Source organism: Hesperophylax consimilis, unplaced genomic scaffold (assembly GCF_061612785.1).
Source record: "Hesperophylax consimilis isolate HC1 unplaced genomic scaffold, BYU_Hcon_1.0 scaffold_152, whole genome shotgun sequence".
In the NCBI taxonomy this organism is placed as follows: domain Eukaryota; kingdom Metazoa; phylum Arthropoda; class Insecta; order Trichoptera; family Limnephilidae; genus Hesperophylax; species Hesperophylax consimilis.
The window spans coordinates 52,702-62,701 of NW_028301371.1; the positions used below are offsets into that span (position 1 = coordinate 52,702).

Below are 10,000 nucleotides of genomic sequence, written 5' to 3' on the forward strand. Positions count from 1 at the left end.
TGGTTCATCCCACAGCGCCAGTTCTGCTTACCAAAATTGGCCCACTTGGCACTCCCATCCGAGCTCCTACTTCATCTTCGAGCAAGAAGGAGATCTCACCCATTTAAAGTTTGAGAATAGGTTGAGGCCATTTCGGCCCCAATGCCTCTAATCATTCGCTTTACCGGATGAGACTGTGCGAATGGCGGTCCGAAAACCGTCATGTTTCTCGAGCGCCAGCTATCCTGAGGGAAACTTCGGATGGAACCAGCTATTAGATAGTTCGATTAGTCTTTCGCCCCTATACCCAGTTCGGACGATCGATTTGCACGTCAGAATCGCTTCGGTCCTCCATCAGGGTTTCCCCTGACTTCGACCTGACCAGGCATAGTTCACCATCTTTCGGGTCCCAGCGTGTACGCTCTCAGTGCGTCTCGATAATCGCACGGGGGCTTTCTCGAAACGCCTCGGGAATGCGGCGGGGCGTCTGACGACGCCCGCGCATCTTCCCTGCGACCGGCTCGAGGCCGGCCTTTCACTTTCATTTCGCCTCTGGGTTTATCAGTGTTCCCAATGACTCGCGCACATGCTAGACTCCTTGGTCCGTGTTTCAAGACGGGTCCTGTGAGTGCCCAAAACAAAACCACCGCCGACCGGGACGCGTCCCGTCCGAGAGCGCGCCGCTAACGACGGACACCCGACGCGCGACACCCGCGACGCACTAGACGCCGGGGGCCACGCGAAGGACGCCGCTGCAGCGCGACGGACGCCCGCGAGGGGCGGACGCGATCCTCGTTCTCTACCGTCGCTGCGTAATGTACGCCGCGGCCGTGGACACCGCGGCTCCGCCTCGCAGAGCGAGACGGGTCAACCGCACGGCGCATTCGACCGCGGCGCGACGGGTCGCGGTGTTATACTAAGGGAGAAGTGCACGCGCTCCGGGAGCCTGACGGCGCACCCGCGCACCCACCGCCCCGACCCGAAAGCCGAAGGCGAAGGTTTGCGCGAGGCGCGAGCCCCGACGGAAGACACGATGAATCTCCCCGTTCGCTCGTTTGAGTTCCACAGGTTTACCCCTGAACGGTTTCACGTACTCTTTAACTCTCTCTTCAAAGTTCTTTTCAACTTTCCCTCACGGTACTTGTTCGCTATCGGTCTCGTGGTAGTATTTAGCCTTAGATGGAGTTTACCACCCACTTAGGGCTGCACTCTCAAGCAACCCGACTCTAGGGAGAGAGACCGTCGCGGCCGGCTACCGTCACCACGGGCCTGGCACCCTCTGCGGGTAAGCGGGCCCCGTTCAAGATGAACTTGGACAGGCAGCCGTGACTAATGACCGCGCGTGTATGTATAACTCTCCTCCCGAACGCTACATTTCCCGGCGGCCCGCCGGGGCCGCAGGATTCAGCGCTGGGCTCTTCCCGTTTCGCTCGCCGCTACTCGGGGAATCCTCGTTAGTTTCTTTTCCTCCGCTTACTGATATGCTTAAGTTCGGCGGGTGATCTCTCCTGATTTGAGGTCGACAACAAAAATTTTATAAATTCGAGAAGTACGCAAAGCAAGTGTGCGCGTATTCTCGCCCGTGCAGACTCTGTCAAGCGGGCGCGAAACCGACGAGCGTCCGCGGAGGTGCGCGCGGCCGAGAGCGCGAAGATCGCCCCGGACAGCCGACCGCTCGCGCGGTAGACTGCCCAGTTTTCAGCGTCGTCGCTAGCTCAAGGCTCGCACGCGTTCCTCCGCGTTTGGTATAACGCAAGCGGAAATCGCGCGCATCGAGAGAGCACTTCGTCAAATTTAACCGGACGCCGAGGTCCCGGCGCGCGTCTCCGAGGAGACGACGCGCGCGGGCCCCGGCGACGCCGGCAACGCTCGCTCTGCGCGCCCCCGTCCGAGGACGGGGGCGAGAGAACAGTCTGGTCGCATTGTGTGCGCGACCCTCAAACAGGAGTGGTCCGTCGACAAACTACGTCTTGCTCGGACCGCAATGTGCGTTCGAAATGTCGATGCTCATGTGTCCTGCAGTTCACACTCTGACGCGCATTTAGCTGCGTTCTTCATCGACCCACGAGCCGAGTGATCCGCCGTTCAGGGTAATAATGATAACAAACATAAATAGATACGTTTTAGTTTTCGGTTTTTACAATTTGGTTTGCGTTTTCGAAATGTTTATAATTCCATTCGACAAAAAGATTAATTTTGTACCGCCGCCTTCACGGCGACGGGTAAAATTTCACCGGACGAGCGGATAGAGGACGAAGCCCTCCTCCGCTCGACGCCGGCGGTTCTCGGTTCGCATCGGCGCCCTCGGGCGATCTCCGACGCAGTAATTTAGCATTCGTTCGATTATGGTATATATGTATAATATATGTTTTGTTTCATAATAATATTTCATATCATGGAAAGCGCAAACATTAAACACAGGAAATGATCCTTCCGCAGGTTCACCTACGGAAACCTTGTTACGACTTTTACTTCCTCTAAATGATCAAATTCGGTCAAACTTTCCGACGCGTCGGATGCCCGTGAGAGCTTCCGCGCACCAGTCCGAAGACCTCACCAAATCATCCATCGGTAGTAGCGACGGGCGGTGTGTACAAAGGGCAGGGACGCAATCAACGCGAGCTGGTGACTCGCTTTTACTAGGAATTCCTCGTTCATGGGGGAGAATTGCAAACCCCAATCCCTATCACGAAGGGGTTTCATCGGGTTACCCGGGCCGTTAGGCCAAGGAGGACACGCTGATCCCTTCAGTGTAGCGCGCGTGCGGCCCAGGACATCTAAGGGCATCACAGACCTGCTATTGCTCAATCTCGTGCGGCTATATATACCGCCGGTCCCTCTAAGAAGATTTTCATTGTACGCCGGTAGTGAAGACCGCGAAACGCACGACCCCGACGCGCGAACGCCGAAGCCGCGCGCACACGGACCCTCGTGATACCGGTTGCACGTCTATTTAATAGGCTAGAGTTACGTTCGTTACCGGAATTAACCTGACAAATCGCTCCACCAACTAAGAGCGGCCATGCACCACCACCCACCGAATCGAGAAAGAGCTGTTAATCCGTCAATCCTTCCAGTGTCCGGGCCTGGTGAGTTTTCCCGTGTTGAGTCGAATTAAGCCGCAGGCTCCACTCCTGGTGGTGCCCTTCCGTCAATTCCTTTAAGTTTCAGCTTTGCAACCATACTCCCCCCGGAGCCCGAAAGCTTTGGTTTCCCGGGAGCTGCCCACCGGGTTAAAATTATGAAACTTCGGCGGATCGCTGGCTGGCATCATTTATGGTTAGAACTACAGCGGTATCTAATCGCCTTCGAACCTCTAACTTTCGTTCTTGATTAATGAAAACACCTTTGGCAAATGCTTTCGCTTTAGTCCGTCTTGCGACGATCCAAGAATTTCACCTCTAACGTCTCAATACGAATGCCCCCAGTCGTCCCTATTAATCATTACCTCTGGTATCAGAAAGCCAACAAAACAGAACCGAGGTCCTATTCTATTATTCCATGCGTACAATATTCAGGCAAGTGTTAGCCCGCTTTGAGCACTCTAATTTGTTCAAAGTAAACAGCCGCGACGGCCCGCCTCGGTGCGCGGCCGACCGTGAGGCCGACCGACACACGCCGGCGGTGGACGCACCGGCGAGAAGCCCCGCAGACGTGCCTGTCGTACCGCATTCGGTAGACCGACACCGCAGGACACAATTTCAACTACGAGCTTTTTAACCGCAACAACTTTAGTATATGCTATTGGAGCTGGAATTACCGCGGCTGCTGGCACCAGACTTGCCCTCCAATGGATCCTCATTAAAGGATTTAAAGTGTAATCATTCCGATCACGAGGCCTCGGACGAGTCCCGTATCGTTATTTTTCGTCACTACCTCCCCGTGCCGGGAGTGGGTAATTTGCGCGCCTGCTGCCTTCCGTGGATGTGGTAGCCGTTTCTCAGGCTCCCTCTCCGGAATCGAACCCTGATTCCCCGTTACCCGTGACAACCATGGTAGTCGCATAAACTACCATCGACAGTTGATAAGGCAGACATTTGAAAGATGCGTCGCCGGTGCTAGACCGTGCGATCAGCTCAAAGTTATCTAGAGTCATCTCGAATGGCGACGGACGGGGCGCGAACCCCGCCGCCGATTGGTTTTTGATCTAATAAAAGCATTCCTCCCGTTACCGGTCAGAACCTCGTTTGCATGTATTAGCTCTAGAATTGCCACAGTTATCCAAGTAACCGTGTACGATCTAAGGAACCAAAACTGATATATTGAGCCATTCGCGGTTTCACCTTAATTCGGCTTTTACTGAGACTTGCATGGCTTAGTCTTTGAGACAAGCATATGATTACTGGCAGGATCAACCAGGGAGCTGCACCACCGTCGGAGGGTTTTTAATCCTCCGAACGACAGAGGCCCGCCCTCGCGTAGAGGGCGCGGACAACACGGCGTTAAAGAACACGCGACGGAGTCACCCGCACGAGTCACGCTCATTATGCGTACCGCTATATTCTCCCGCTCGGCGACCGTCGCTAGACGAAAGCTCCGCGGGAAAATTTTTGCTTCAAACGAAGAAAGCGCGCGTAGGACGGCTCCCGCCCGAGAGAGAGAGACCGCACCCGCGACGACGCTATCGTCCGATTTATAATTCCCATTCGTAAAACGTGTACACCGAAAGCGCACGCCTTTGGCGAGGCAACAGTGAGACGGGGATAAAATCCTCCGCCTTTGCTTTTGAAAATTCTGCTCGCGCGGAACTCCAGAGTCAAAACATGAGCGCGAACGCCGCGCAGAAGCGGGCGTCACGTAGTTTCTCGCAAATAACACCGCCGACACGACCGATAGGCCGCCGCAGTTTGCGAACGCCGTGCATCGAGAGCCCGCCACACTCGGCGGGCACAAAGCTGTGCCGGGTCGCGTTCTCGCTCGGGACGGCGCCGAGCGCGATGCGCCCGCTCCGACCCCTCGAAGGCGCGCAGGCGGCCGGGCCGTCGGGCCTCGGGCGGCTCGCGAAACCGGGCACAAGGCGCTCGGTCTCGGTAAATAAATTTACTCTCGTCACTTACTTTCGTATTCGCATTTTGGAAATTTTAAATTATTTCATTTAATCGATGATACCGACCGACCGTTCCCGGTGAGTTTAAAAAAACTTAATACAGAGGTACGTAGTTATTTCAAATTTACACAATAAGAACATATTTCAAATAAAAATAAAAACTTAACATAGATATAATAATAATAATAATAAATAACTAACATAACTAACTAAATATATAACTAACAGATCGAGCGATTAGTCATAATAGAACCGATATAGTTTTACATGACAAAATTTTTAAAAATAACTTATATCATCGATGTCGCTATTCCGAATTCCTGTAATATTCAAAAATCTGTTAGTGAAAAAATAAGAAAATACACAGATTTAGGAAATGAGAAAAAAAGAATTTGGCATTCTCAGACTATAAAAATATTACCATTCGTTATTTCGGCTACCGGCATTATACCTAGCTCTCTTATTAAAAATTTAGGCGTATTAGATCTATCAAAAAATTTATATATAAAGATGCAAAAGTCGGTCATTTTGAATACATGTAGGATAACAAAAGATTTTTTTAAATGTTTATGTTGAGGGATCTGTAGGATTTATTTATAGGCCCCGTTAGGAGTTCTACCGAGCCGAACCCTCCGATATGAAAATATCTGGAGTCGGTGAATTATTTTCCCATTTGATCTCTGTTGAGTTGACGTGTTGTTCTTGTATTGTTTTGTATTTATTTTACTTTTTTAAATTTAAATTCCATTGACAAAGATCAATTTTTTGCTAATAAGTATTGGCAAAAAATTTTTATTGGCATAAAATTATATTGGCAGAAGATTTTATTGGCATCAAATTTTATTGGCAGAAAATTTTATTGGCCTAAAATTTTATTGGCATAAAATTATATTGGCAGAAAATTTTATTGGCATCAAATTTTATTGGCATCAAATTTTATTGGCAGAAAATTTTATTGGCATAAATTTTAATGGCAAAAATTTTTGTCAATTTATCTATTTGCAAAAATTGTAATCGCACCTAACCTGACCTGACCTAACCTAACCTAACCTAACCTAACCTAACCTAACCTAACCTAACCTAACCTAACCTAACCTAACCACCTAACCTAACCTAACCTAACCTAACCTAACCTAACCTAACCTAACCTAACCCAACCTAACCTAACCTAACCTAACCAAACCTAACCTAACCTAACCTAACCAAACCTAACTTAACCTAACCTAACCTAACCTAACCTAACCTAACCTAACCTAACCTAACCAAACCTAACCTAACCTAACCTAACCTAACCTAACCTAACCTAACCTAACCTAACCTAACCTAACCTAACCTAACCTAACCTAACCTAACCTACACTAACCCAACCTAACCTAACCTAACCTAACCTAACCTAACCTAACCTAACCTAACCTAACCTAACCTAACCTAACCTAACCTAACCTAACCTAACCTAACCTAACCTAACCTAACCTAACCTAACCTAACCTAACCTAACCTGATACATAAAGTAAATTCACCCGGCACCCACAAGACTAGGCAACATTTTAGAATTGTTATATTATATCATTTATTCTGTTGAGTTAAAAAAAAAAGAAAACTTAATAGACGACATTGAAATTAAATCAAATAAATTCATATTTACACGTACATTTTTTAAAAATATATTCAATTAAAAATTAACATTTTTACCTCTACAAGAGTCCAAAAACACTCGTCTGTGAAGTGTAAAAAAATAATAATAAAATTTTACTTTTAAAACATATGTAAATAGGAGAAAAAAAAAATCATAACAAAACATATAAAGTGAAGAGATTTTTGTATATTTATACATAAGTACATACATACATACATACATACATACATACATAGTAAGAAAACGATTTTAAAAGGGATTCGAATAAAACAAATTCACCGACTATTACAGACCGCGATGCGCCCGCTCCGACTCCTCGACTGCGCTCAGACGGACGCCCGGGCGGTCGGGCCTCTCGCGGAACCGGCCGCAGTAGCGCGAGCCGCGTCGCCTCATCTCCGGCCGTCTGCCCGACTGCTCACGCTCGGTCTCGAAAAAATAAATTTACCCTCGTCGCTCACGTCTTCTCACTATCGAAATGTTAAATTATACATACATACATACATACATACATACATACATACATACATACATACATGATAAGAAAACTAAAAAATAAACATTTTCACACTGAGGGCCATTAAGTGCGGCCCGTTTACTCCCGCCGTTTACCCGCGGCTACCACCCGAAATGAGATCCTCTCAGCTCCGCTCCGGTCCCAATGCTCCCGTAACATTTAAATTTTTTATTCTACGCTGCAAGAATGACGTTCCGAATTAGATTCCGAAATAAAAATCTATAAAAATAAATAAATTACAATTTCACATTGAGGGCCATTAAGTGCGGCCCGTTTACTCCCGCCGTTTACCCGCGGCTATCATCCGAAATGAGATCTTGTCAGCTCCGGTCCCAATGCTCCCGAAACCTTTAAATTTAATATTCTACACTAAGAATGGCGTTCCGAATTAGATTCTGAAATAAAATACGTCAAAAAAAAAGTTTTTTTTTTTTTTTTTTTCTTTTAAATCACACCGTGCCCGGGGCAAATGGCGTCATCGGGTGCGTCGCAGTTACTCCCGCCGTCCACCCGCGGCCGCTACTCGATATCAGATCCCACTCATCGCCGGCCCCGCTGCACCGAACCGCGGCTAAATTTATTATTCTACACTAAAAATGACGTTATGAGTTCGATTCTGAAATTTAAAAAAAATAAATATTTTATTTTTAAATAAGAAAATTTTGAAAACACTTTGAGGGCCGTTAAGTGCGTTCCAGTTACTCCCGCGCTTTACCCGCGCCCGCCGCTCTGAATTGCATTCCCTCACCTCCTGACGAAAATGATTTATTTAATTTATTAATTATCGAAGACAATATTACCGATTTCTAAACGAAAATCTGAAACAGAAAAATCAGAAAAGGATACGGTCACATCTAGGACTGATTTTTTTTTTTTTTATTATTTTGGTGATTTTTCTCTTTCAGATTTTCTTTTAGAATTCGCTAATATTATCTTCGATAATTAAATATTACAATATTAGGTTTTACTCAGTAAAGTTATTCCAAAAAATAAATAATTACTATTATTATTATTTATAATTTTTATTCACACATAAATATGACACTTAGGTACACAGCATAAGAAGAATAATAACAAAAAACCTAATTTTCCCCGAAACCGCTACGCCATCTATCGTCTACAATGTTTTGAACTCATCAAAAGACGAAAAAAAAGAAGAAAGGTTTGTGAATTGATTTCTTTTTTCGATATCATACTACAAGTCGTAAGTTGGGTTTCTATATTATATTGATCGGCGACCGGATAAATCATCAAAATGATAATTCATCACATATTTAAAAAGTTATGTAAAGTCATGGAAAGTGATGAATCAAAAACTTTTTTTTACTGGGTTAAGTAGGTTAGGTTAGGTCAGGTTAGGTTAGGTTGGGTTAGGTTAGGTTAGGTTAGGTAAGGTTAGGTTAGGTTAGGTTTAAACAAATCATCGTTTTTAATGATTCTATATCACTTTTTAAAAGTGTGTTGAACAGTCACCGTGTTGAGTTAGCATGGAACCATATTGATCATAAATTTTATATATAATCATAATACATAGGGCGACTGAAGAAAGCCACACTAAGTTTATCGAAAACCGCCACGAGTGTCGATGAAATAAATAAATAAATAAATTAATTAAAATTAAAAGAAAATCGATAAATGCAATCAGGTTGCATGATAAATCACCACAATGACAACAGAACACACATTGAAAAAGTGATATGAAGTCATTAAAAGTGATGAAACAAAAATTGGGTTAAATACTTATACTCGTAACCTATTCAACCTAGTTTTTGTTTCATCACTTTTCATGACCTCACATCGCCGTTTAAAGGTTTGTTGAATTTTGATTTTGACGATTTATCCGGTCACTAACCCCTAACCTAACCAGAATACGGGACACGTCTCCATCGTCTTTTTTTTTTCGAAAATTCGGTTAAAAAAAAAAAATAACATTCTGGAGGAGAACCACCACTTTCTTGCCCTGTTTTAGGTACTGACAGTACCCCTTCAGAGCAACAACTCGGAAACTGCTTTTAAATTTAACTGAAACTGTAATGAAACATTCTTTATGGGCATTCTGGTAATCATGTACCGCTTCTGTTGCGGTTATCATCTGGGCTCGCTCCACATGAATTAACATACACTTTACGCATTGAAAGAGTCCATAAATTTTTTTTAAGGTTTTTTTATTCTCGCGGCTCTATGGACGTTACCCTTGGCTTTACCCATCGATTTATATATTAGGCATGACCAATTACCACTCCCTAGAGACAAGTAGAGGTATTGCTTTGCTTAAATATTTTTTTCAACTAATAAACGATCACTTATCTAATAATGATATACTGGCCCAATTATTTTTTTTTTGTACCAGAGTCTCACTCTCGAGGACGTCATAACAATGACGTCTTCTATATAGTAGAGCGAGCCGCACTAATTTATTTATAAACTCACGAGAGCTACGTGCTTTTTGAATGCGGTAGATAAAAAAATAGATTTTTATTTTTTGTGTCCTATAGCGCATTTGCGAGATTTTTGGAATTGCATATACACTGCATAAATGGTACAATTATGGCTATTTTACTTGTAATTGTTATAAATAAATGTACAAATTATATAAATAAATACATACCTAACCCCCGTTTCTTATTTTCGGCATTCGGAGTGGTTGAGGGTGCAATGGCAAGGCCATTTCCTGGTTATCAGCTGAAAACGGGATACGCCGAGCAGTATCTTGTTCTGATCCAACTTCACTGTCCGAGTCAATGGTCAATTGTTCCCTGTGGGACTTCCTTTTTAGAGGGTCAAGCAGTAGGCGATGTGGAGGAAATTAGTTCATGAATCT

The 10,000-nt window shown here is 45.1% G+C and overlaps 3 non-coding genes across 3 annotated transcripts in view; all 3 read right to left on the minus strand.

The window, feature by feature from the left end:
• The window catches only part of LOC149408626 (large subunit ribosomal RNA), a 4,063-nt gene extending 2,562 nt beyond the window's left edge, over positions 1-1,501 (minus strand). Inside the window, exon 1 of the ribosomal RNA XR_016305465.1 lies at positions 1-1,501. This exon is cut by the window's left edge and continues 2,562 nt beyond it. This is a non-coding gene — a ribosomal RNA (large subunit ribosomal RNA).
• Positions 1,502-1,910: 409 nt separating this feature from the next.
• LOC149408627 (5.8S ribosomal RNA) lies at positions 1,911-2,072 on the minus strand. The gene has a single exon (XR_016305469.1). It is a non-coding gene; the product is annotated as a 5.8S ribosomal RNA (ribosomal RNA).
• A 329-nt stretch (positions 2,073-2,401) lies between these two features.
• LOC149408628 (small subunit ribosomal RNA) lies at positions 2,402-4,341 on the minus strand. Its single transcript, XR_016305462.1, has one exon. It is a non-coding gene; the product is annotated as a small subunit ribosomal RNA (ribosomal RNA).
• Between the last annotated feature and the right edge of the window lie 5,659 nt (positions 4,342-10,000).